The sequence below is a fragment of the Dermochelys coriacea genome, chromosome 3, assembly GCF_009764565.3.
Source record: "Dermochelys coriacea isolate rDerCor1 chromosome 3, rDerCor1.pri.v4, whole genome shotgun sequence".
NCBI lineage: Eukaryota > Metazoa > Chordata > Testudines > Dermochelyidae > Dermochelys > Dermochelys coriacea.
The window spans coordinates 154316310-154344179 of record NC_050070.1 but is presented as its reverse complement, the minus strand read 5'-3'; the positions used below and the strand labels follow the sequence as shown (position 1 = coordinate 154344179).

At 43.2% G+C, this 27870-nt stretch overlaps 1 long non-coding RNA gene across 1 annotated transcript; it reads right to left on the bottom strand.

Annotated features, from left to right (window-relative positions):
• Positions 1-31: 31 nt before the first annotated feature.
• LOC122459112 lies at positions 32-27655 on the bottom strand. Its single transcript, XR_006279579.1, has 3 exons — positions 27645-27655; positions 25327-25336; positions 32-282 (listed from the first exon to the last, which is right to left on the bottom strand). It is a non-coding gene; the product is annotated as an uncharacterized LOC122459112 (long non-coding RNA).
• Between the last annotated feature and the right edge of the window lie 215 nt (positions 27656-27870).

The window sequence follows — 27870 nt, the reverse complement described above, 5'->3', positions numbered from 1 at the left end:
CCGATCGCCACAAATTTTCAAAGATAATGGCTCTGCAATCACTTCAGCCAACTCCCTCAGCACCCTTGGATGCATTAGATCTCAACCCATGGACTTGTGCATGTCCAGCTTTTCTAAATAGTCCTTAACCTGTTCTTTCACCATTGAGGTCTGCTGACTTCCTCCCCATACTATGTTACCTAGTGCAGCAGTCTGGGAGCTGACCTTGTCTGTGAAGACCGAGGCAAAAAAAAGCATTGAGTACTTCAGCTTTTTCCACATCATCTGTCACTATCTGGCCTTCTTCTTCTTGCTAACATATGTGTAGAAACCCTTCTTGCTACTCTTCACATCCCTTGTTAGCTGCAACTCCAATTGTGCCTTGGCCTTCCTGATTACACCCCTGCATGCTCTAGCAGTATTTTTATACTCCTCCCTAGTTATCTGTCCAAATTTCCACTTCTTGTAAGCTTCCTTTTTGAGTTTAAACTCACCGAAGATTTCACTGTTAAGCCAAGATGGTCGCCTGCCATATTTTCTGTTCTTTCTGCACATTAGGATGGTTTGTTCCCATGCCATCTTCTCCTTGAGTTGCGTGTTGCAGGTGGCCCTATGCGCCGGTTGGCTCTGATCATCCTTGCTATCTGCCATAAAACAAATGATGCCACTTCTACAGCTGAGTAATGAAAGCAGAGGCATGATTGATAAGAAGATAAACTAGCTTAACTGGCTTTATTTCAACAACCATAAATTAATGAAATTAAACACCAGAGGGAGGGCAGCTGCTCCTTTGAAGTAAGCCCGGGATTTCATTTTGCCACTCTCTGCAGCTTGCGGAAAATGATGGGGCTTGTTGGACTATCCCTGGGAGGAGCCATCTGATCACGACAATAGCCCCCCGTCTTGGTGCTGACATATGGTCAGCATCCCTAACTCCCTCAGCTCCCAGCTGGCTAGTAAGAAGAGATAGCCAATGGGATTAATTCCTCCATCACTGTGGAACCTGGTCAACGAGAATCTAAACATGACTTTCTGCTGGTGAGGAAAAAGTGAGAAATCTGCCTCCTGAAGCTTGGCTTGCAGAGATGTTGACATTCTTGTGAACTCTAGGCCAGAGTCAGGAAAGCTATTAGCAGCTCTGCCTGCCAATGCAACACTACCCTTGCTTCTCCAGTGCTTCAACCTATTTGGTTTTAAAGCTGTCCCAAGAGATGGGATTTCCTGCACTGAAAAGTTTCTCCCAATTCTTTTACACAGGGAGCAATATGTGCCCTCTGCAAGCCTCCCATTGATGCAACAGGCTCAGGACAGGCCTTCTACATACATCATTTCTTTTATATCTTGTACTACAGAAAACACAAGCCATTCTGAGGGGAGATCTCTTGCCAGACATTGTGCTTTTTCTAGGCACCTAAAAGCTAAGGGTGGTGATGCTTAGTGTCACCATTCCTATATTCTTTTGTCAATCAAGCCCATGGATAGTGTTCAAGGCACTTGCAAGAGATCTGCTTTATTCTGTGTCCTGCTCCAACTGACTGCATATAACAAGAGCTTTGAGGTGCCACACCTAGACCCTTTGCCTGGGAAACTCAGCCCTTCAAGGCACCACCCTCAGTATCACAGTACACACGTTATTCACTGGTGGGTGGTGTAATGTAAGACACACAAGGTGGCTAAGCTAATGTTTCAGTGGCTCAGATCCTTAACACTGGAACATCTTGATTTCTTTGCATTTAAATTCTCAGCCGCACTGTAGAGTTTCTCATTTAATTTCACTCTCTATGCATCTTGCTAGGGGAAGCTTCCTGAATAGCCTGGGTGCTTTCCATTCCATTCCTTTCTGTGCTTCTGAAGCATATATATATTCTAGGGGACAGTGATGTCTATTGGCTAGAGCAGAGGCTTAGGAATCAAGTAACATCCCTGCCTCTGCCCCTCCATGGGCACACTAGTGAACTAACCTTGGGCACACTAGTGAACTTCAGCAAAGTAGGGTTAAAGTGGGGATAGGGAGGGTTAAGGAGCCTAAAATATTTTGAGATCCGTGGCTATAGTAACATGATGTATTGTTATGTCTGGGCAAAGAAGATAGAACAGAACCTCCTTCATATGGACTAAGCTGACTAAGCTGGGTTGTCTGCTTTGTCCTCAGTTTCCTCATGCACTTTCAAATATCCTCCCACACAGCTGCCTGTATTTGCTACATTACCTGTAGCTGACCCCCAATGGGAGCAAATCAGAAAGCAGCTCAGGGTGCATAATAAAAGGGAAAACAGAAAGCTAATGGATTTAGTTTCTCATATACACAGCTGGAGTTATAGGCAGTTACCCGCCACACGGAGGGACAAATAAATGTGGTTGGACATACATTATTAAATGTAATGATATTGTTACTTATAGGTTCAGTTAAATACCTTGAACATTTTTTGTAACAATTCAAGTCACAGCATGTGCTGTGATGACATTAACCTTCAATAATCATCCTCCTTTCCCGGGGCACTGCAGCAAGAACTACGTTAATTAGTAATGAAATGATTAAATATGAAGAGCACAAACCCTACCGTGAATCTTGGCATGTGGACACCTTTCAAGGACTGACCGGCAAAGAATCAAACGCACCTTGAAATATCCATCCTGGGAATTTTGCTGCTGCAGGGACGCTACACCTGGGAGAGCGAATGGGTTTCTGGTTTTGTAAACTGAATGGTCTAAAACCAGCCCAGCTAGTTTGTACTGCCATTCTGGAAAACGTTAAGCCTTTCACCACCCTGCTCCCAGCTAAACTGTATTCATCTGCCCTGCAGAGATCAAGCTCTGTCCTAATCCTTCAAATAAAACATCTTATAGCAGCTTCCATCCCTTTGTGAATCTCTTCACTGCTGAGTGCACCACATGGGTTGTGCCATACTCAGGGATTAGGAACACAGCTAACACTAGCATAGAATTTACTAGCAATCTTGGGAGAAAGCCTGTTCTCCTGAGGTTAAAACTCAACTTCCTGGCCACTGAATCGCTGATAGATTTGAACAAACATCTTCCCCATTGGGTACTGATCTATTCGACCTCCAAACATGTTTTCAAGAGATTTACACCACCACATGGAGCTACAGACCGTGAAACTACAGACTGTAAAGTGCATTGAACAAGGCATGCTGTGGTGACCTGATGCACTTCCCATGTACTGAATAGTGTCCTAGGCCCAGATTCTGTTTTCAGCTGCACCCGGGTAAATCTGGAGTCACTCCACTAAAGTCAGTGGAATGATTCTAGATTTACATTAGAATACACTGGGAGCAAAAGTTACCCTCAGGGGATTTACAGTTGCAACTGTCCCGTAACAGTCAGTTTTTATAGGAACTCAGAGTATCTCAACAGTATTATTCACCCTGCAGGGCAGAAAATCCCATGCATGGCATGCTCTCATTCTGCTCTGCATGCTGTACCTATTTCCAGAACTGTCACAAACCCACAGCTTACTGAAAATCAACAGTGAAAACTCTCTCCTCTCATTGCAGATCCAAATGACAGGCTTTTAGAATGATTAGTTGGAAATTGCCTTTTCCATCAGATACAAGCCCAGAGGAAGGGGGGTGCCAAAGAGAAAGGAGGTGCTGATATGAGCTTCTTTGTAATGCAAATGTAGGAACATGTTTTTTATCTTCAGACAAGTGCAAGTGCCTCACAAAGATTTTATTTAAGGCCTGTGTTCTCATGCATTACAAAAGTGAAGCAAAGAGACGTGCCAACTTTAATGAACTAGGGGCCGTATTATTATTTTCAAGAGAGAGAAGGAAAGAGAGTGCACAAGCAATTTAACATCAAGCTTATTAAGAATATACCATGCATTATGAGCCCTAGGAAGGTGGTGGATTTCAGTCACCTCTCTATTTAATCCCAGGACCTCAGGTAAACTGTACACACAGCAACAATTCCATCTTCATCAACACTTAAATCATTGTCCGCAGCCTCCTTAAAGATCCTGCTTCAACGCTTTTCCTCCCATTTCCATATCATAAAGCAGTGATTGTTGCAATGGCAGCACGATGTGGTTCAAGGGAACACAGCAGCATGGAAGGCGCTTGCCTCGTTTTATGCTTGCACGCGGTTCTTAACAGCCATGTCGTAAATATGGCACATCACTTCTTCCTTTTGTGTATTTTAACTCTAGTGCATAATGATGTATAGCCTGGCCTATATGTTGCAGGCTGGCTACATGAAGGAGAAAGCAAAGCTTCACAAACAAATCAATTCATAAAAACAGGTGATAGCAGTCCCCTGTTGACTGATGCCCGATGCAGAAGCCAAGTCTGGGGGAGGGAAGAACCCCAATTCTCCACAATATGTGCTATCATTACATAGATTTCTCCTGAACGTCTCCATCTCTGCCCAAGCAAGCACCTTTATTCCACCAAGCAGTGACCTCCATCTCCACCTGGGCATTAGAAGAGTGGTGCACTGCTGAGAAGACCCAACAGTGAAGCTTCAGGATGCTGGCACTTTTCAGTTGCCTTCTCAAGTGAGGGTGTATATTGACAGACTGGTAGGGGCATAGCAGGAACCTTAGGTTCTCATCTCAAGTGTTGCATAGGACACAGTCATGGAGGAGCTGGACTCATCTTCTTTCTCCTCATCTGGGAAGAATCTCTGAAGATCAACAAAAAGGCCCAATGTTACGATGGAAAAACCCTGCATCCCAGAATATGGTGATGAGGACTAGGATGTCAACAATAATTCTTAATTAAGTTGACAAAGTTCCAGGGAGGAATGATCCAAATGGGAGTATCCAAGAACATCCATTATGAGTGTCCATGCAAAACTAAGCTTCCAGCACTTCAAATATTGACATTCATTCTCATCTTCAGAAAGTTCTGGCATGTAGTCACAACAATGCTATAATCTCACCAGATGCCTTGAAACCCAATTTTTAGGCCAAACCATTTCTTTCAACAACAGTTCTACAACACATCCTTTAACACGTGTTAAAATTGACCCTTTTCGTCTCCTTCCTCCCTCATTTTGTCTCAGCAATTAAAACAAAACAAAAAATTGAAGGCCAAGATTTACGATAATAGGTGCCTAAAGTTAGACTAAGTCTACACTCTCAGTGGCCAGTATCACAGGTAAGGGGGTACCTTCGGTTTATACAATAGTTTGATGATATTTTCAATCTCAAATCCCTATGAATCTTGACCATTTTGTTTGCTTCCAGACTGTGCTAGGCAAGGAGCAGAAGTTTCCATTGGGCTGTGTACATTGATGCCTAGGTCCTTTTCCTGACTAATTGCAGTTAATTTAGACACCAGCAATGGGCACGAGTAGCTCAATTTGTTCCTTCCAGTGTACATTACCTTGCTTTTGTCCTGCCTGTGGCAATGTCCTGGATTACACAAAAAGGGACAGATGTGCAGCCCAGCCTCACCTGGGCCTCAATTTTTGTAGGTTTAAAACTGTGCTCATAAATCAGGGACTTAGGTTTTTAAATGACATTAACTGTGGGTGCAAATTTGTGCTCCTCAATTATATGCACAAGCACACACAATTTGTGCCAGTAAAACTGGAGGAAAAGGTTTGAAAGTCTGGCCCACCTAGCCAAGTAACTGCTGGAGAACTGCTAACCAAGTATCTGCTACTCTGTTGTCTGGCGTTCCTCTGGAAGATACAAGGACAACCTCATTCCAACTCCCTTTCTCCCTGAAGGCCACTTATGCCCACTCACAGCCCACCAAGTTCACAACACACTCAGCACACAGGGGCTGTGTCCTGACTGCTTCTTTATGTTTTTTGCAGCTGTACAAGCTTGCACAAGTGGATGAATTTTGCAGCATTCACCTGCATTACTCCATTGACATAGTTACCATTCCTCTCCCCCATCACAATATTTTTCCTCTTGAAGAGGCTAAATGAAAAATGTTATGTTTGACAAGTGTGTTTCACAGCTTATTAGTGGTGAGAATGCATCTTAACTTTTGATCTTTGAGTCTGCTGTGCTGAGCTAAATGAACCAGCTTTTCCCTTAGCATCTTCCTCCAAGCAGGAGCTTTTGCGAATTCCAGCAACCTATACCCATGCCATAGAGAAGGCTGGGTTAGCAGAACAGGAGGGGGATGTGTTTTGAAACTGCTGATTGGCCATAAAAAGCACATGAGAGGTAGAAATAAATACTGCAGGATTCATAGTAAAGAGGAAATCGGAGTCATTATCCCAAATGATTGGTTCAGGACAAATGAGCCGTTTCTCTCCCTTCACACATTTACGAAGCACGAGCTGTAAATGACAAATGCTGGAGTTAACAGTCTCGCTGAACTTAAGCGCTGAATAATTCACAAGACCCAACTCTGGGTCTGGTAGAGCATTTTTGCTAATCACCAAGGCTTATTTGGATATTGCCTGGTGAAACACTTTAAAAAGACGTTAAAAATGTAAAGACCTTCTGAAGAATTAAAATATCTCCAGGCAGCGTGTGGATCCCGAGTAATCAGAGTGGCCTTTGTCTTCTTCTGAATTCAGTCCTGGAGCCTCAAAAATCCCACCTGGCCTATAGGGAGGGAGGCTCTGAGTTACAGGAGCTCATTCTTGTTCAATGGAATTCATTCTGCAGGGCAGGAATCCCTTGCAGGGTGAGTGAAATTTGAAAGCTTTGGGATTGTACCTAAGCAAGGGAGAGGACAAACAGCATATATGTATATATATATATATATATATTGTCTTGTTCCTTCACATTTTCTGGCATGTTCCTCCTTTGTTTTTTCTCACTGTCCCATTGCAAGCCCTCCCATGCTACAGAAGTGTGAAAACTGAGCACATTCTTTATTGTTTAAAAACACTAAGGGCTCACAAAAGCTGGAGCTGGACCCAAATCCTTTGCCCTTCATTTGCTGCTGCTCTGCCTCCTATGAATCATGGTTGTTGGAAACATAGTACATCCTTCTTTCCAAGTAGGGCAGTGGTTCCCAACCTTTGTCAGAGTCCCCCTTGCAGCATACTGGTGGATTGATGACCCCCCTCAGCTTCCACTCACACCAGGCCCTGGCACTGTTGTCAGCATCTTGCAGCTCTCTCTTCATCTTATTGCATTTTTGCTTGCTGTCATTTTTCCTTTTCTTTTATTTCTTTTTTTTCCTTTTGTTCTGGGTTGTTGTTTGTTTGGGGGTTTGGGGTTTTTTTTGCTTCTTTCTCATCCTCCCTCCCCGAAGACTCCCTGTTGCTCAAGACGGATGCCATTAGCAGGGCCGGCTCTACAGTTTTTGCAGTCCCAAGCAGTGAAAAAAAACTTCCGCCGCAGATGGCAAAAGGAAGAAGATGCCACCGATTTGCCGCCGCGGCCGGCAAAGGAGAGAAGCTGCCACTGAATTGCCGCAGCGGCCGGAGGAACGGCCGCCCCTTTCTAACTGTCGCCCCAAGCACCTGCTTGGAACGCTGGGGTCTAGAACTGGCGCTGCCCATTAATATCCCCATAGGGTGAGCCAGCTGCGGTTGGTGGCCGAGCTGAGTGCTGTGAGAAAAGAGACACGTGGGTCAATGAACAGCTCGTGACACAAAGAGCTATTACTGTGGCCAAATGTGCAAAGACCATGATGGGAGCAGGGAAGGAAGGAAGTGGCTTTCTAGAAACTTCCATCTTTTTGGCCTCAGATGCAAAAGGTAGGTCTGCAGTTCGGGGTGGGGGAGATGATTTCCCCCGCCATTATTGTTCCCCTGACATGCTCTGAATCTCTCCTCCTGGATTAGTCTAGTCTAGTGCCTGCCCTCAAGCCCTTGCCAGCTTTGGAAACACTGATTTAGGGGATGGAAAGTCTTGTGCGTGGGCACAGATATACTGCAGATAAAGCTTCATGGTGAAGTCCCTTCAGACAGCTTGGCCAGTGGCTGCATCTCCTGTCTGATCTCAGATAGCCTGAAAGTACCAGCACCAATGTCACAGTGATTTTAAAAAAAAAAAAAAAAAAAGGAAATGCAGTGATGTGGCTAGCAGTGTTACTTATGGTTGTGATGGGGAATGTGAACAAGAATATCCAGTTATTTGTGGAAGGGATATTAAACTTCATGCTTCAGGTCCTAAACCAATCTCTAACTATTAGAGATTAGGATGAGACCTACCGTGGGGAGCAAGATTATCCCACAGCTACTACTGCAGGGTTCTGACACCTTCCTCTGAAGCATCTAGTACTGGCCACTGACAGAGACAGGATACTGAACTAGATGATCCAATACGGCCATTCCAATGAACTGGCTGGTCATCATTGCAGGGGGGAAGGGAGGGGAACCAACAAACTCCTATTCCCTTAGAGAAAACAACCACCTAGGACCCCGGCATCTTAAACAAAGGATATAAAGACAGTGGCTGTACATGAAGAAATTTGTCATTTGACCTTTTAAGAGCTGGGAGAGGGAGATGATTAAGATTTGGTGGCTGTTCGTTTGAGAGCCAGAAGACACAGGGGCCTGTAATTTTTTGGTTAGCTCCTCAGAACAGGACTTCAGAACAATCAAGTGATTTAAGAATCCAATCCACACTCATTGATGGGATTCTTTGGAAGCAGCTAGTCAGTACTATGTAGAGAGCCTGTCAGTGTTCAAACAAGTTGGTAGCTCTTCCTCTTAATACTGAGCCCATCTCCATCTAGGCATCAGGCCTCTTACCATCTCCGGACAGAAGAGAGAGAGTGCTACCACCAGAGTCAAAAACTCCTTGAAAAGTCACATTAAATGCACATACATGCAATTGCTAGACCAAGTCCCGGGGAGGTGAGCAGAGAAAACACCAGTCCCAGCAGCATTTTCTGACTGTGGAAGCAATATTAGTAATTTCTGCCAGTTCACCAATTGCTCCAGTGTCAGGAAATGCCTCTCCCTTCTTCTGAATAGCTGTATCCTTCTCCATGTGTCCTAAAGCCTCTCTTCAGTGGTTCATTCTTGCCTAGCAATGCAGATTGAGTATGCATTAAAGAGGAAGAGGTTTTTTTCCATTCAGGAGCTTCTCTTTCCATTGACTGAAACTGTGAACTATGAGTACGTCAGACAGTTACATTCAGAAGCAAATAACTAGATTCTAGAATCCATTTAATTGAATTCCCATCCCAGATATTTGGAGAAGTGGAAACTGCTTTGTCCTCAGTGCCAAGACTGAGCCCCAAACTGGAGAACGCTCTAACAAGGGTTACATCTCAGAATCAGGTATGCTCCTCCATGGAAAGCTCTCTCTCTCTCTTATAGAATTCTCTCCTTCTGCAAAGAGCCAATACTAATACCTTAGAATATTACAGAGACATAAAAATCTGTTGAAAGTACTAGTGGCCTAATGACAACAACACTCACTCCTGAAGATGGTACTACTGTCTTTACTGCTCTTTGAGTCATACAGTCATAGAGTTTAAGGCCCGAAGGGACCATCAGATCATCTAGTCTGACCACCAACACCACCCAACACCCGCACATGAAACCCAACAGCCCAAATTAGACCAAAGATTTACAGCCCACAGGAAACTAGATTATTATGTGCCACAGGCAGAGAATAGGAGAGACCAAGATGCACCAGTGCCCAAGGCCCCCGCACCTACAAGGAAATGATTAAGTGAGACATACTCAGATAATCCTGCATCTCTTGCTGCTGAGGAATGTGAAAACCCACCAAGGTCCCTGCCAATCTGACCAGAGAAGAAATCCCTTCCCAACCCCACATATGGCAATCAGCTTGATTCTGAGCATGTGAGCAAGAAGCAGGCAAGCTAAACACCTCAGAGAGAAAACACTTGGTGCCACCTCAGAGAGCTAGCCCCCCGCATCCAATGTCCCATCTCCAGCTGTGTTCATCCCTGATGCTTCAGAGGAAGGAGATTAAAAAAACCTTCCCAAAATACCTTGTGGTGATGACCCCTTCCTAACCCCTGAAGGTGGCTGGCTGAAACCCTGAAGCATGAGCTTTTAACATAAGACATAAACCTGAAGTGAGCCCCAGGGCTGATGAGCCCTGCTCCCTGCCATCAAAAGCAAGCCTGTCATACAATTGCACTCATAAATTTGTCCAGCTGTCTCTGAAAAGTAATTAAGTTGTTTGCTCCTGAAATGCCAATTGGGAGGCTGTTCCAGAAACTCACCCATTGGATGGTAAAAAACCTTTTTCTAATTATCAGATTGAATTTGTTCATGGGTGGTTATATCCATTTGTTCTTGTGCCAACATCATCCTTTAGCTTAAATAGCTCTGCACTCTCCCAGGTATTTACCCCTCTTTCCCCACTGTATTTATAGGGAACAATCATGTCCCCTCTTGGCCTTCTTTTTGCTAGACTAAACAAGCCAAGCACTTCCAGTCTCCTCCCATAAGATAGACTCTCCAGTCCCCTGATAACCATACCAGTTCTTCTCTGTACCTGTTCCAGTTTGAATTCATCTTGTGTGAGTTAAGTAGTGGTGAAAAGTGATGGCTTATTGAAACCCTGGGAGACTGAAGTCTCTTGTTGTTCCCAAAGGAATGAAGCAAGACCATATTTTTCTAAAATTCCAACAAACTTCACTGCAGCCAGAACCCTCAGAGGGCAGCCTCTGCCTTCCCAGGAGCTGGAGACAAGCAGCACAACACATCAAAAGGACAATTTGTTTCTGTTCCCCTTCCCCCAGGCTCTCTCTCCAACCATACCCACCTGCCACCCAGCTAACAGTAGGGAAATCCATTACACTATGCATGTGCAGAACAGTGGCAGGACCAGTGTAACCTTTCCCCACACCAGCATGCGTCATCCCTAACCTGGATTTCATCTTCACATATCTCCTCTGAAATAGGAAAGTACTTACTTAGTCCCATTTTTTAGATGAGGACCTGAAGAACAGAAAGAAAAGGAGTACTTCTGGCACCTTAGAAACTAACAAATTTATTTGAGCATAAGCTTTCGTGAGCTACAGCTCACTTCATCGGATGCATTTGGTGGAAAATACAGAGGGGAGATTGATATACACACATAGAGAACATGAAACAATGGATTTTATCATACACACTGTAAGGAGAGTGGTCACTTAAGATGAGCCATCACCAGCAGTGGAGGGGAGGGAGGAAAACCTTTCATGGTGACAAGCAAGGTAGGCTATTTCCAGCAGTTAACAAGAACATCTGAGGAACAGTGGGGGGTGGGGTGGGGGGAAGAAATAACATGGGGAAATAGTTTTACTTTGTGTAATGACTCATCCATTCCCAGTCTCTATTCAAGCCTAAGTTAATTGTATCCAGTTTGCAAATTAATTCCAATTCCGCAGTCATCTCTTGTTGGAGTCTGTTTTTGCAGTTTTTTTGTTGAAGAACAGCCAACTTCAGGTCTGTAATTGAGTGACCAGAGAGATTGAAGTGTTCTCCAATTGGTTTTTGAATGTTATAATTCTTGACGTCTGATTTGTGTCCATTCATTCTTTTACATAGAGACTGTCCAGTTTGACCAATGTACATGGCAGAGGGGCATTGCTGGCACATGATGGCATATATCACATTGGTAGATGCGCAGGTGAACGAGCCTCTGATAGCGTGGCTGATGTGATTAGGCCCTATGATGGTGTCCCCTGAATAGATATGTGGACAGAGTTGGCAACGGGCTTTGTTGCAAGGATAGGTTCCTGGGTTAGTGGTTCTGTTGTGAGGTGTGTGGTTGCTGGTGAGTATTTGCTTCAGATTGGGGGGCTGTCTGTAAGCAAGGACTGGCCTGTCTCCCAAGATCTGTGAGAGTGATGGGTTGTCCTTCAGGATGGGTTGTAGATCCTTGATGATGCGTTGGAGAGGTTTTAGTTGGGGGCGGAAGGTGATGGCTAGTGGCGTTCTGTTATTTTCTTTGTTGGGCCTCTCCTGTAGTAAGTGACTTCTGGGTATTCTTCTGGCTCTGTCAATCTGTTTCTTCACTTCAGCAGGTGGGTACTGTAGTTGTAGGAATGCATGATAGAGATCTTGTAGGTGTTTGTCTCTGTCTGAGGGGTTGGAGCAAATGCGGTTCTATCGTAGAGCTTGGCTGTAGACAATGGATCGTGTGGTATGATCTGGATGAAAGCTAGAGGCATGTAGGTAGGAATAGCGGTCACTAGGTTTCCGATATAGGGTGGTGTTTATGTGACCATCGCTTATTAGCACCGTAGTGTCCAGGAAGTGGATCTCTTGTGTGGACTGGTCCAGGCTGAGGTTGATGGTGGGATGGAAATTGTTGAAATCCTGGTGGAATTCCTCAAGGGCTTCTTTTCCATGGGTCCAGATGATGAAGATGTCATCAATGTAGCGCAAGTAGAGTAGGGGCATTAGGGGACGAGAGCTGAGGAAGCATTGTTCTAAGTCAGCCATAAAAATGTTGGCATACTGTAGGGCCATGCGGGTACCCATCGCAGTGCCGCTGATTTGAAGGTATACATTGTCCCCAAATGTGAAATAGTTATGGGTGAGGACAAAGTCACAAAGTTCAGCCACCAGGTTAGCCGTGACATTATCGGGGATACTGTTCCTGACGGCTTGTAGTCCATCTTTGTGTGGAATGTTGGTGTAGAGGGCTTCTACATCCATAGTGGCTCGGATGGTGTTTTTAGGAAGATCACCAATGGATTGTAGTTTCCTCAGGAAGTCAGTGGTGTCTCGAAGATAGCTGGGAGTGCTGGTAACGTAGGGCCTGAGGAGGGAGTCTACATAGCCAGACAATCCTGCTGTCAGGGTGCCAATGCCTGAGATGATGGGGCGTCCAGGATTTCCAGGTTTATCCTAGAACCCCGACCTGGGGTATTCTATCTGCTACCCAAGATCCAAAAACCTGGAAATCCTGGACTCTAAGGTGCCCCAAGTCCTCCTTTTCTTTTTGTGAATACAGACTAACACGGCTGCTACTCTGAAACCTGAAGCACAGAGTAAGTCACTTGCCAAAGATCATACAGGAAGCCTGTGGCACAGCAGGGACTCAAAGCCAAGTCTCCCAAGTCCCAAGGTAGCACCCTGACCAATGAGCTGTCCCTAACTGGGAGGGAGCACCTTTAGCAGTAAGGAGGAAAATTAAGAGGATCTTCATGGCTCCTTCAGTCCATGACCATCATAACTCTGGGTTTTTGTTTCATGCACCCCTGGCCACTAGGAACTGGACTGAGACCACTAAGCTCATATCACAGGGCAGACAAGCACTATTGTTAGCTGGTAATGAGTTTCAGTTGCTGTTGGCCTGGAATAGGTTTGAATCAGCAATCTAGAGATGAGAGACTCCAAATACCATTGCCAATTACCTGAATCACCCAGTCCTCCGCAGCTGCAGTGGCATCAGAACTTCCTACGTACAAGCTCCCATCCTCTATATGTTGAGCCACTCTTGGCATCATTATAATGGTACATATGATACGAAGAATATAAGAACCTAGGAACTGCCATATTGGAACCAAACAAAGGGCCGTCTCTTCCAAAGCCTCTCTGATAGAGGCCAATGCCGCATTCTTCAGAGGAAGGCATAACAAGTCTTCAGAGTACATCGGGTGGTGCAATTCTATACCACTGGCCAGTGGTGTAAAGTTCATAACTGCCCCTACATTTGTAGACCCTGATGCCTCAACATTTAGTTTACTAAAGGGAAATGACTAGCAGAGGAAAGGATGGTAGCAATATCCAGCTAATTTTGCCAGCTGACTTCAGCTTTGTCTGAGTCCCAGGAACCAGAAAACTGCCCAGGTGGAAAAGTAAAGCTGATCAGGAATTTCTCAACTAAATGGGGGGGGAGTGATAGCTCAGTGGTTTGAGCATTGGCCTGCTAAGCCCAGGGTTATGAGTTCAATTCTTGAGGGGCCATTTAGGGATTTGGGGCAAAAATTGGGGATTGGTCCTGCTTCGAGCAGGGGGTTAGACTAGATGACCTCTTGAGATCCCTTCCAACCCTGAGATTCTATGATTTTTTTTTTGCCACATAATTACAATTCACTGAAAAGGCGGCTCAGGCCACGAAAGAATATCTGGGAGGGAAGAGAAAGAGACTACTTCTCACCCTAGAATAGCCAGAAGTCTGGTGGTTAGGATGCTCACCTAAGAGATCAAGGTTTAAGTCTCTCTTCTCTGTGATTTACAGCAGAGACTGAACCCAAGTCTCCCACATCCTAAGAGAGCATCCAAACCACCAGGACAGTTGTTATTCTGGGGGTGGGTAGCTCTTGTTTCTTCTCATGAAAAATGTCACTAGGTCTAGTTTTTGTTGTAATGTAGAACAAAAACCAATGCTGAATCCTTGCATTTCTTTAATGAAGTGGAATTCTTGTTGTCCGGCCAGCCCTACTGAAAAGTTTGGAGCAGTTCAAGCTAGCCCTTGAAGAGCTAAAGCAGCAAAATGGTCCATCAGGCAGTTATTATGTCATCAGTGATGAAGGGCAAAACTCTATCAGCTAATCGTGATTTCTTCAGACCATTATTTATTTACACAGATAATTAATTCCTCTGCAGTACGAACATTTATCAACAACTCCATTACCCAACTCTTCCCTCTTAGTTCTTTGTGGAGCTAGTCATGCTGACAGCTTCAGTAACCACAGTCTAATTAAAGTAATTGTTGGCCCGCATTTCTTATTCTGTTTCATGTATAATTATACTCCGTCGGAAATCGTGTGGGATTAGAAACAGACTTTTAATCTATTCCACATGAATCAAAAACAACTCCCGAGAAAACAGTTTAATAGCCATGTTTAACAGTGTGCCACTTTATTTTCACTAGAGATTTCACAGGCTCAGTGCTACCCGCAGACATTTTCAGCCATACAGAGATGACAAAAGACTCCTTTAAAAGTGAAAAAAAAAATTTATGTCCTTAAGTTAATTAGCTTGGTTTTTAAGGGAAATCTTGGACAAAGTATGTGGTGCAAATGACAGCTGCTGCTCCTCCAGTGTTCTGGGAAGCTATAAACTCCTCTCTTTGCCTCACCACCAGCTTTTGAAATGCGGCTCTGAACCCACCTGTCCTATGCTACATGATGCAAACCAATTATCCATGCCAGCACTTGCTGTCAACAAGCCTCCATTGCGTCTCCTTGTCTCTATTCCCATCTACTCCCACACCTTCTTATTCTGGCATTGCCATTGCCATGTCTGTGTGGCATTGCAAGATAGTTATACTGAAGATGGAACAAAAGAAAAGTGTGCTTCTTTGGGATCTGCTGTCACTTCTGTTCTCCTGGCTTGTTCAGAAAGCAGGAATTTGGGCTCAGAATAGAAAGATTCATATGAACAGAAGAGATCTGGGGTTAGCTATTATTAGTCTGTAGGACTGGTCAAAATGGCCAAAAAACTCTCTCATGACATTTCAAAAGAAAACCATTGCTAATTTAAATAATAGGGTTTTAAATTCCTCAATATTTTGTGAGAGCACACTTTAAGTGGTACATAGAGTTTGTACTGGCCCTCTACACCGGTGGTGAATTTCATCCATTGCAAGTATTTAGCTGATTATCAAATATTAATACAAAGTTTGTGGCACGTCAGTACAGTCACATAATAATATTTCTGTTCCTTGATTGGATGACCTCACATTTGCAAAACTATTTCTGCATCCATACAAAAAGCATTTCATTTAATCCCAATGCGAATGTAGTTCTATGGGTACAAAATTCATTGTTTGTTAACATTTGCCTAAGACAAACAAAACTTCTGTTGCATGCATCTTTGCAAGAAGTCTATAATAAATGGCTCACTTGTAAATCAGTGAATTGTTTGCGAACATGTTTTTACTCTATTCAACCAGCTCCAGTTAGAACTACTTGTTAGAAGGTTGGAAATTTTTCAAGCAAGTGAGTTGAGCTAGCACAGACAGTGGACATATCATAGTTCTGAATGATTTAAGCCAAAAGGCATTATTTTGTAAATTTCCTTAAAAGGTCAGATACAGGAATCTTTCAAAACCATTCTATTTCAGAAACATTTTTTTTTCAACATCACTTTTCTATATTTTTCATTTCGTCATTCTTTATCAATCACCATATGTCCAATACTGAAAAATAGCCTTGTTTTAGCTTCACATTGTTCATTTGCAACAAAGACGCTTTCCAAGAGACATATTCCATTGCCTGTTACATTACTTATCATTGCTCTGTCCTTTGTAAACATACTCTGTGCTTCCTATGTTCACCTGCTACCTAATTAGCCATAGCTAAACTGCACTCCTGTAGTACATTTATCCTCAGGTAAAGCTCTGTAGCTTTAATCTATTCCCATACCCCCACAGTACCAGACTCCTTACCAGACATGGATTATACCATAGAGTTTCAAAAATTTAATTAGGCTTCTAAATCCATCTTTAGGCACCTAAATGAGTGGCGTAATTTTCAAAAATGCTGAACACTTTTCAGTTTCTGTCGTTTCCTATGAACACTGCTGGGTGCACAGCTCAGCACCTTTGGAAATTGGGTCACTTATTAAGATGCCTAAAGATGGATTTAGGAGCCTAACTTTAGGCATGATTTTTTAAAAATCTTGACCTAAGATCTTAAACAAGTTATATAGACACATGTTTATATGAGCACAAGTTATATGGCCAATTAGAATGTTCTGTTCTGTTCTGTATAGGTTCTTATACTGTGCTCACTGCTGTTTCTGAGCATCTTCCAGGAGTGCTTTAAGCAACATGACTAAGCATCTTTCATGTGTTTGTTCTCTCCTCCTCTCCCCAGAGGGAAAACCACGTGCAGAGGAGTGTCTTGTTTTCCTAGGGTTTTTTTAAAAAATAAATATATCTGTTGATATATTTTTACATTATCAGAGGCAAGGTCAAAAAAATGTGCCTTACCCTTACAGAGGAAGGTGGTGAGTTTTGTGATGGTCCTCAATTTTTGAAGGAGTTCTTTCCACAGTTTAACACTGGCCCCTGGGAAAGTTCTGTCTCCCATGCAGACTCGTGTGACTCTTATTGCTGGGAGTTACACTGAGGAGCAGTATTTTCATGCTTGGTCTTTGTCCTGGAGCTTGAGATGGCCTTTTAGATATCCTGGGCCTAGACCATGAAGTTCTTTGAAGAGAAGGACTGAGATTTTCAATTTGACTCAATAGTTTATAGGAAGCCAGTGTACAGTGTGGAGGGTGGGTTTGATGTGCTCATGGTAGCCTTTGTTGCTGAAGAGACATGCTACAGCATTTTGTACTAGCTGGAGGTTCTTCAGTGCTGAAGACTTCATGCCCAGCTTTATCACATTTCTGTAGTCCTGCTGAGAGGTGATGGAGGCACAAATAACAGGTCATGTCATCATCTGCAGTGATGGCACAGTCTCCTAGACACCCGGAGATGCTAGAAAGCATTATTATGGATGATGCTAAGGGAGCAATGAGGAAACAATAACATTCCGAGACTATGGATTGAATTGATCAATTGAAGACATGCATTTCCAACCAAAGGAGGCTGCATCATAGCTGAAAACTCTCCAAAGTACTTTCCTCTGTCCACCAGCCTCAACTCTGTCTTGCTCAGCTTCAGCTTCAGACAGCTATTCTTCATACTTGAGCTGATCTCTGTCAGGAATCAGGTCCGGCAGCAGAGCCAGTCTCTGGGCAACCTAACAAGTGCAGCTGCCCTGTAGTAGGCTGCCTGCATGGCTACACCACATGATTGGTTGGAAGAGTCAACAGACCACCCTTTAAGCCCAGCAGCAGCAGCTGTTCAGTAGTTGGCTGATCCAAGACCAGGTGCTGCAAACTGTATGTGATGCCTTCATCACACCAGATGACTGCTGGGGAAATGCCCATTACTGTAAAGATGAAGCTTTCAGACTAAATCTTTTGGGCTAAAGTCATAGGAAAGCATGAAGATGGCAACACTAAGCTAATATACAATGAATGCAAAGTGTTTGACATGTAGGGCAAAAACTAAAAATGTCTTGTTTTAGTAGGGTTAAAGCACAGACAAAGGATCTTCATGAAAAGAAAGATCTAAAAGAGATTAAAATCTATAGCTTTGGGAAAATGCATTATAATTGGAATATTATACCTCCTGAGGTAGATGTGGAATTGTATAAAGATATTGTTAGTTAAACAGAAATTAAAAGGTACAGTGCCTAAAGTGAAATCCCTGCAAGCTGCTTAGAAACTTTTTAAAGACATCATAATAGAGGCTCAACTTAAATGTATACCCCCAAATTTAAAAACATAGTAAGAGACCCCAAAACGTGCCGTGGCTAAACAACAAAGTAAAAGAAGCAGTGAGAGACAAAAAGGCATCCTTTAAAAAGTGGAAGTTAAATCCTAGTGAGGAAAATAGAAAGGAGCATAAACTCTGGTAAATGAAGTATAAAAATATAATTAGGAAGGCCAAAAAAGAATTTGAAGAACAGCTAGCCAAAGACTCAAAAAGTAATAGCAATTTTTTTTAAAAAATACATCAAAAGCAGGAAACCTGCTAAACAACCAGTGGAGCTACTGGACGATCAAGATGCTCAAGGAGCACACAAGGACGATAAGGCCATTGCGGAGAAATTAAATGAATTCTTTGCATCAGTCTTCGCAGGTGAGGATATGAGGGAGATTCCCAAACCTGAGCAACTCTTTTTAGGTGACAAATCTAAGGAACTGTCCCAGATTGAGGTGTCATTAGAGGAGGTTTTGGAACAAGTTGATAAACTAAACAGTAATAAATCACCAGGATCAGATGGTACTCACCAAAGAGTTCTGAAGGAACTCAGATGTGAAATTGCAGAACTACTAACTGTAGTCTGTAACCTATCATTTAAATCAGCTTCTGTACCAAATGACTGGAGGATAGCTAATGTGATGCCAATTTCTAAAAAGGGCTCCAGAGATGATCCTGGAAATTACAGGCTGGTAAGCCTGACTTCAATACCAGGCAAACTGGTTGAAAATATCATAAAGAACAAAATTGTCAGACACTTAGATGGACATAATTTGTTGGGGAAAAGTCAACATGGTTTTTGTAAAGGGAAATTATGCCTTACCAATCTACTAGAATTTTTGAGGGGGGTCAACATGCGTGTGGATCAGGGCGATCCAGTGGATATAGTGAACTTAGATTTTCAGAAAGCATTTGACAAGGTCCCTCACCAAAGGCTCTTAAGCAAAGTAAGCGGTCATGGGATAAGTGGGAAGGTCCTCTCATGGATTGGTAACTGGTCAAAAGATAGGAAACAAAGGGTAGGAATAAATGGTCAGTTTTCAGAATGGAGGTAAATAGTGGTATCCCCCAAGGGTCTGTACTGGGACCAGTCCTATTCAACTTATTCATAAATGAAATGGAAAAAGAGGTAAACAGCGAGGTGGCAAAATTTGCAGATTATACAAAACTACTCAAGATAGTTAAGTCCCAAGCAGACTGTGAAGAGCAACAAAGGGGTCTCACAAAACTGGGTGACTGGGCAACAAAATGGCAGATGAAATTCAATGTTGATAAATGCAAAGTAATGCACATTGGAAAATATAATCGAGCTATACATATAACATGATGGGGTCTAAATTAGCTGTTACCACTCAAGAAAGAGATCTTGGAGTCATTGTGGATAGTGCTCTGAAAACATCCACTCAATATGCAGCGACAGTCGAAAAAGCGATCAGAATATTGGGAATCATTAAGAAAGGGATAGATAATAAGACAGAAAATATCATATTGCTTCTATATAAATTCATGGTACGCCCACATCTTCAATTCTGCATGCAGATGTGGTCACCCCATCACAAAAAAGATATATTGGAATTGGAAAAGGTTCAGAAAAGGGCAACAAAAATGATTAGAGGTATGGAACGGCTGCCATATGAGGAGAGATTAATAAATGGGACTTTTCATCTTGGAAAAGAGATGACTAAGAGGGGATATGATACAGGTCTATAAAATCACGACTGCTGTGGAGAAAGTAAATAAGGAAGTGTTATTTACTCTCTCTCATAACACAAGAATTAGGAGTCACCAAATAAAATTAATAGGCAGTAGGTTTAAAAACAAACAAAAGGAAGTATTTTTTTCCCTGCACAATGCACAGTCAGGCTGTGAACTCCTTGCCTGAGGATGTTATGAAGGCCAAAACTATATCAGGATTCAAAAAAGAACTAGATAAGTTCATAGGGGATAGGCCTATCAAAGACTGTTAGCCAGGACAGGCAGGGATGGTGTGCTAGCTCCTGTTTGCCAAAAGCTGAAGATGGGCGACAACCAGGAGATGGATCACCTGATGATTACCTGTTTTGTTCATTCCCCCTGTGGCACCCGGCATTGGCCACTGTCAGAAGACAGGATACAGGGCTAGATGGACCTTTGGTCTGACCCAGTATGGCCATTCTTATGTTCTTAAGATATAGCAAATAAATACGTTTGTGACAAGTGGGGATGCTACTGTCAAATATATACTGATGGCTCTTACATATAATGATGTAAGAATAGGAGGAGGGGGAACAGCACTCTGCCTTCCCACATTGGGAATCAAAAAAGCTGTAAGACTATCAAATTTTCTAGCTGTTTTGATGGCTGAAATGGCAGGGATAATGCTGGCATTAAATTGTGTCATAGATATGTGCCCAGTCACAGTGGTCATCCTATTTGATTCCTTATCTGGACTACTGGGGATTAGAGACCTCTTCAGAAAACAGTATTATTACATGAAATATATCATTTCTGTTAACAACAGAATAGGCACAGCTGGGTGTCATCAGGTATCCCAGCATGTGCAGGGGTATGGTGCAATGAGCTGGAATACAAAATGGCAAAAAATGCTGTTAAAAACAAGCACATTGATTTAGAGATCCCTTAAAGTAAACTGGAGTTTAAAAATCTAATTAAAAATGAGAGGTATGGAAGAAATTATGGGCAAGAAACAAAGGGGAAAAGGTTCCATGAAATATGCCCAAGAATTGAAAATGCTGATATACATCAAGACCGTGAAAGACAGAATGAAGTGGCTCCATTTAGAATTGTAACTGGCCATTGTGGATTAGTCAGTCATTTGTTTCTAATTAAAGCTAAACATGGATTATGTGGCATGCGCAAGGTCCAGGAAAAAAAGAGTGCACCATCAAAAGATGGTATTTATATGAAAAACCCAGCAATATTGTTAATCTATCCAACTATACTCTTACCCCAGCAGAAGAATCTGTCCTATCTCGGGGCCTCTCCTTTTGCCCCTCCACCCCCACAAACATGATACAGTTCTGTGATGACCTAGAATCCTATTTTCGACGTCTCCGACTCAAGGAATATTTCCAACACACCTCTGACCAACATACTAACCCACAGAGACCTTCCTACCAACACTACAAAAAGAAGGATTCTGGGTGGACTCCTCCTGAAGGTCGAAACAGCAGCCTGGACTTCTACATAGAGTGCTTCCGCCGACGTGCACGAGCTGAAATTGTGGAAAAGCAGCATTAGGCTAACCTGGTGGCTGAACTTTGTGACTTTGTCCTCACCCATAACTATTTCACATTTGCAGACAATGTATACCTTCAAATCAGCGGCACTGAGATGGGTACCCACATGGCCCCACAGTATGCCAACATTTTTATGGCTGACTTAGAACAACGCTTCCTCAGCTCTCGTCCCCTAATGCCCCTACTCTACTTGTGCTACATTGATGACATCTTCATCATCTGGACCCATGGAAAAGAAGCTCTTGAGGAATTCCACCAGGATTTCAACAATTTCCATCCCACCATCAACCTCAGCCTGGACCAGTCCACACAAGAGATCCACTTCCTGGACACTACGGTGCTAATAAGCGATGGTCACATAAACACCACCCTATATCGGAAACCTAGTGACCGCTATTCCTACCTACATGCCTCTAGCTTTCATCCAGATCATACCACTCGATCCATTGTCTACAGCCAAGCTCTACGATAGAACCACATTTGCTCCAACCCCTCAGACAGAGACAAACACCTACAAGATCTCTATCATGCATTCCTACAACTACAATACCCACCTGCTGAAGTGAAGAAACAGATTGACAGAACCAGAAGAGTACCCAGAAGTCACCTACTACAGGAGAGGCCCAACAAAGAAAATAACAGAACGTCACTAGCCATCACCTTCAGCCCCCAACTAAAACCTCTCCAACGTATCATCAAGGATCTACAACCCATCCTGAAGGACGACCCATCACTCTCACAGATCTTGGAGACAGGCCAGTCCTTGCTTACAGACAGCCCCCCAATCTGAAGCAAATACTCACCAGCAACCACACACCACACAACAGAACTACTAACCCAGGAACCTATCCTTGCAACAAAGCCCGTTGCCAACTCTGTCCACATATCTATTCAGGGGATACCATCATAGGGCCTAATCACATCAGCCACACTATCAGAGGCTCGTTCACCTGCGCACCTACCAGTGTGATGTATGCCATCATGTGCCAGCAATGCCCCTCTGCCATGTACATTGGCCAAACTGGACAGTCTCTACGTAAAAGAATGAATGGACATAAATCAGACGTCAAGAATTATAACATTCAAAAACCAGTTGGAGAACACTTCAATCTCTCTGGTCACTCGATCACAGACCTAAGAGTGGCTATCCTTCAACAAAAAAGCTTCAAAAACAGACTCCAAGGAGAGACTGCTGAATTGGAATTAATTTGCAAACTGGATACAATTAACTTAGGCTTGAATAGAGACTGGGAATGGATGAGTCATTACACAAAGTAAAACTATTTCCCCATGTTATTTCTCCCACCCCACCCCCCACTGTTCCTCTGATATTCTTGTTAACTGCTGGAATTAGCCTACCTTGCTTGTCACTATGGAAGGTTTTCCTCCTTTCCCCCCCCTGCTGCTGGTGATGGCTTATCTTAAGTGATCACTCTCCTTACAGTGTGTATGATAAACCCATTGTTTCATGTTCCCTGTGTGTGTATATAAATCTCTCCTCTGTTTTTTCCACCAAATGCATCCGATGAAGTGAGCTGTAGCTCACGAAAGCTTATGCTCTAATAAATTTGTTAGTCTCTAAGGTGCCACAAGTACTCCTTTTCTTTTTGCGAATACAGACTAACACGGCTGCTACTCTGAAACCTGTCGTAATGTGAGGATGACAGACTTGCTTGGGTTTGCTTGCAAAATAAGTTGGAGGATTAATATCACCCAAGCAGTGGAGTGATTGAGCCTGCAGCCTCATCATCTTTTTGATTCTTGAGCAGTTGATCTCCTCAAATGTACAACAGCAAATGAATTATTGTCAAATTAGAGATCTTGGGGGTGGAGGGGGGAGAGAACCCACCCAAAGCTGCCGTAACTTGGGACAGATGTGGGTCCAAAGAACTTAGCTTCACTAGCAGATTTTGTCCAGTGGTTTCAGAGATTATTTCAGCACTGCAGTATGTGGGGGTAATTTGCCTGTTCTCCTCTGCTGACCCAGCAAGGCTGTTGCCTATTATCTGGATTCCAAGAGGAAAGAAATGCATTGAGAAGGAAGAAGAAGAGTAATTACTATGCACTCTCCTCTGCTTCCCTACGACGCTGCAAAAATAGCTTTTGAGCGTCATTAAAAATAAATCCTGGCTAAATTCTATAATCATTTCACTTAGAGAAACAACTTTAGCCCAGGAGCCAAACTTAGATGAACAGCAAAAATTTGCAACTCTGAAGACAAAAGGGTTAAAATTTTTCCATAAGACTTACCTTTGGAAATCTTTTTGGCATGTTTATATGTCGTTAACTAATCTGGTGCCTACCTCTCTTAGCCACCTTTGAAAATCCCTGTCCCCGGGCATGGCACTACTGAACTACAGCACCTTTCAAACAAACAAACAAACAAACAAACAAACAAACAAACAAACAAACAAACAAACAAACAAAAAAAGGTAATTTTCCCTCTGTTGATACTCACAAGTTCTTGTCAACTGTTGGGAATGGGCCACATCCACCCTGTTTGAATTGGCCTTGTTAGCACTGACTCCCCACTTGGTACGGCAACTCCCATCTTTTCATGTGCTGTATATTTATACCTGCCTACTGTATTTTCCACACCATGCAGCTGATGAAGTGGGTTCTAGCTCACGAAAGCTTATGTCCAAATAAATTTGTTAGTCTCTAAAGTGCCACAAGGACTCCTCGTTGTTTTTGCTGATACAGACTAACACAGCTGCCCCTCTGAAACCTGTCACTATTTAAGCCCAGAGAGTTCTGCCAGCAGGGAATTTGACCTTATGAGATTTTTTTAAAACATGAGGGTGTGGAAGCTGAGCCCTCAAACACTGTTGTAATTTAGCTGATACCACCTCTTCCTTAACAAGTAAGGCAAGAAATATCTGTAGCAACAAGTCTTTTGCCAGTTGCCATGCTCAGGAAGTCACCAAGCTCTCTCTCCCTCTGCTCAGGAGCCTAGCCTATTCTCACAGGACAGAGGGGAAGAGGGAGAGGACAGAGCCCTGCAGCTCAGCATGGCTCCACTCCCTCTTCCCTTCTCCCTTCCTGTGAGCAGAGACAGCTCCTCCCCACCCCGTCCTCTGCAGCACCCCGCCCCGGGGGAAAAGGCTGAAGAACTCGGGGAAGCTGCACCTCCTGTGTGGAAGTGGGTTGGGAGACCCTGCTGCAGCCCCCCTCTACCAGGTCCTACCAGGCCTGGGAGAGGGGGGTGCAGAATCCCAGCAGGAGCAGGTGAGACTGGGGTGGGGAGGGCACAGCTGATGGGGGGCTGGAAACTCAGGGGGGCTGCGCAGTTGCTAGGGCTAGCGGGCAGATACATGGCATGATGGTAAACACTGGGAAAATAAACTGAAATGTATTTAATTTCAAAACTTTTCATTTACATTTAAGCACATTGGAGCTGGAGAGTGTTGATACACTTTGATTTATAATGGTAGACTTTTAATCAGGCACTTAATCAGACACTTATGCGACATGAAGCAATCTGTAATTGACATTAGTGAACCTGATTGCGTGCTGCACGGTACTTTTCCTAGGAAAAATTTTACAAAAATAAAAAAAGACGGTGCAAGGGAGTTTCAAAATTTCAAGCAAGAAGGAAGGGTAATTGGATGCTCATTCATTTCTGGTGAGTTTAACTTCTATTTCTAATTTCATAGTTTTGCCAGAATTAATATTAATAGCATGCTAGTTTAATAGCACTGTCATGTATTTTATAATTCTTTGTTTGCAAGATTTCATTAAAATATTGTCTACCGGCACACTGAATCTTTTCGAGATTAAGAAATACAATCCAGCACACCACTCTTGAAAAGCACGGGCTTGTGGCAGGCTCACTGGAGAGCAAACACTTGGAGAGTTCTTTGGCCCTAAAATGAACCCTTTGACCAACCAAGATTTGGCCAGTGCCTTATCCAGCCAGCCAGAAATGTAACTCAATACCCGTGCTTTAGGTCATTCAAGCCATAGCATCACTATATGTATTACTATGAGTTACATGCCAAAATTAAAATGGGTTTTGTTTGTTTGAACTTCCATTCAGCTTTGCAATTGATATAGCACAGGTAAAAATCAGCTCTGAAACAATCAAGCTGCTTTAACAACATGGTATTTGGCATCAGGCATGGATTGTGGTGAAACAGTCGACGGAAGGACTGAATATGTAAAGAGGTGGCCCCAAACTATAGAAATCCCGGGGCTCCATCAAAGTTAATCCAGCACTGTGCAAAGGGGTCAGTTTGAACAATTTGAGTCAGACAAAGCAAATACTCATAGGGCGGCATTCATTCTGCTTCTTCCCTCCCACTCAAGTCCTATTGAAGTGATGCATTGACCTTTTGCTGCTGTCTGCATGGGAGCAACTTTCACCGAAGGGGATGATTGTGTTGCATTTCAGAAAACCAATGTTGAATGCCATAAAGAATCCAAGCAACACAGGATTTCTAGAAGGGTTTTACTTTCTTAATAGAACTAAGCCCACTCACTTCTTCCCTGGAGGGAAATGGGTCAAAGGCAGGGAAGAAACAGAATGTGACCAGATGAGGGTTCTTTTCAGAATTCCATCTTGCCTAATTTCCTTTACCAGTTTCAGAAGGGAGCTTAACTTAGGGCTTCTCTACATTTGAAACACTACAGCAGCACAACTGGAGCACTTCAGCTGCACTGCCATAGTGTAGACACTACCTACGCCACTGTGCAGGGGTTCTCCTGTCACTGTAGTTAATCCACCTCCCCAAGACTTGGTAGCTAGGTCAAGAGAAGAATTCTTCCATCCACCTAGTGCTGTCTACACCAGGGGTTAGGACAGCTCAAATATGTTTCTCAGGGGCTTGGATTTTTCATATCCCTGAGCAATATACTTGGGTCAACCTAACCTGTTAGTGTAGAGCAGGCCATATGGGGTATGTCTATATTGCAATTAGATACCTGTGGCTGGCCCGTGCCAGCTGACTCAGGCTAAGGGCCTGTTTAACTGCAGTGTAGATGTTCAGGCTCAGGCTTCTCCAGCCCAAGCCAAATATCTACATTTCGGTTAAACAGCCCCTTAACCCAAGCCCCAGAGCTTGAATCAGCTGGTACAGGGCAGCCGCAGGTGTCTAATTGCAGTGTAGACATACCCATAGAGATGAAGTGGTGTTCCCATAAATATCAGGTTCCCTGCTTGTTGTTTGCAGTGTTGTTGTAGCCGTGTTGGTCTCATGAGATTAGAGAGACAAGGTGGGTGAAGTAATGTAACAGAACTTGGTCTTTTAAAAGATATTTCCTCACCCACCTTGTCTCTCTAATGTTCCCTAATGACAAGCAAACCAGACGGTGTAAAGACTACATATAAAATGTGTCATGGGATGACCTTATTTCCCCTTCTTAATAGTCAGAATTGCTTGCTATACTGCCTGACAGCTCTACTGATGAAAATGTATGAGAAGAAGAGGTGAACTACATCAGATGCCTGGAAAATATTATGCCACTCACAAGATCTGTGGCATTAGAAGATTGACTTGTGTGATGCTTGAAGCATTATAGAATCTTCAACAGAGGCTATGGCAGCTAAAAGAACTAGCGTCTGGCCACTCTGAATGGCACTGGAGTTAAGACAATGCACAAGACAGGTGCAACTTGACAGAAAGAGACTTCAAAGATCTATGCTGTTGTACTCATCACTTTGGGCTGAAAAGCAAGTTATTCATAGTACAGCAGTAATGCATCACCTCCATAAAGGACCTGTTATTGTGCATTTACAGGTTGTACATGTACTCAGTGGAGTTGGGTGAATAATAGAGTCCATGAAGATTTGTTCAACTTTTTTTAAAAAGTAAATTTGCTTTAGCCATTGTATGAGGTTTATTTTCATATACTGTGTAGTGTCAATCTGATTTTTATGTTAAGCTAATGGGAAAAAGGACACCAAGAAAGAACGAAGGTAAAGTTTCCATGGTAGAGCACAGCACATAGAAAACAAAGACATCATAGATGTGTAGATAGCAATCCATTCACATGACTGTTTTGTATTCACTTTCCATCACTGGTAATACAGTCAAGCTGCTTTAATGAGATGAGGTCAAGTGCATTAAGGCCAAAAAAAGCTTTTACAAAATGTAACATCAATGAAACTGTTACCAGGGAATGTTTTACAAAATTTCAGTGGAAGCCTTTTTTTTTATTTTTTTTTAAAGGAACAACATCCATCTTTCCAGGGAAACAACCCAACACAGGACAATACTTTGGAAGAATATGACAGCCAGAACAGAAAACTGGCTTACCACGAGACCCAACATTGAAGCCTCTCTGCCTTCCCAATCCTCTGGACTTCAGTGGTCTCTGTAGTAACCAGCGCTCCAGTCAAGTCACACTAAGAGTCCCATCCCTTCCAGGGTAATGATAGCCCAACTCAAAGGAATGAATACTCATCCACCTTCCCAAGTTCAATCCTCCACAGACTCTCCACCTCTCTTTCAGTCTCTGCAGAATTCCTCCTCACAGCCCTAGTCTACACTAGGAGTTGAGGTCGAATTTAGCAGTGTTAAATTGATTTAACCCTGTACCCGTCCACATGATGAAGCCCTTTTTTCGACTTAA